Below are 261 nucleotides of genomic sequence, written 5' to 3'. Positions count from 1 at the left end.
CAGAAGAATTTTCTATAGATACACAGACAGAGCTCCCAGGTACCATTCCTTCAGGGGAGTTTAGTGTTGGACATGTAGCAGCTGCACTGACTCCTTTGTTGTGTTTATTCTGTAGACTCTGTAGTAAATCCAGCTTCATACATTGGGATATAGAAGAATCTCAGTCATAACGTGGTGTGCTTCATGAAGATATCAGTAATGATCCTATATAATAAAAGGCCAGCCACCATAAGTGTAATGAATGGAATGGCCAGAGACCAG

This window comes from Myotis davidii, unplaced genomic scaffold, assembly GCF_000327345.1.
Source record: "Myotis davidii unplaced genomic scaffold, ASM32734v1 scaffold87, whole genome shotgun sequence".
Taxonomy (NCBI): Eukaryota; Metazoa; Chordata; class Mammalia; order Chiroptera; family Vespertilionidae; genus Myotis; species Myotis davidii.
The sequence above is the reverse complement of the archived record's forward strand: the minus strand, read 5'-3'. Positions refer to the sequence as shown.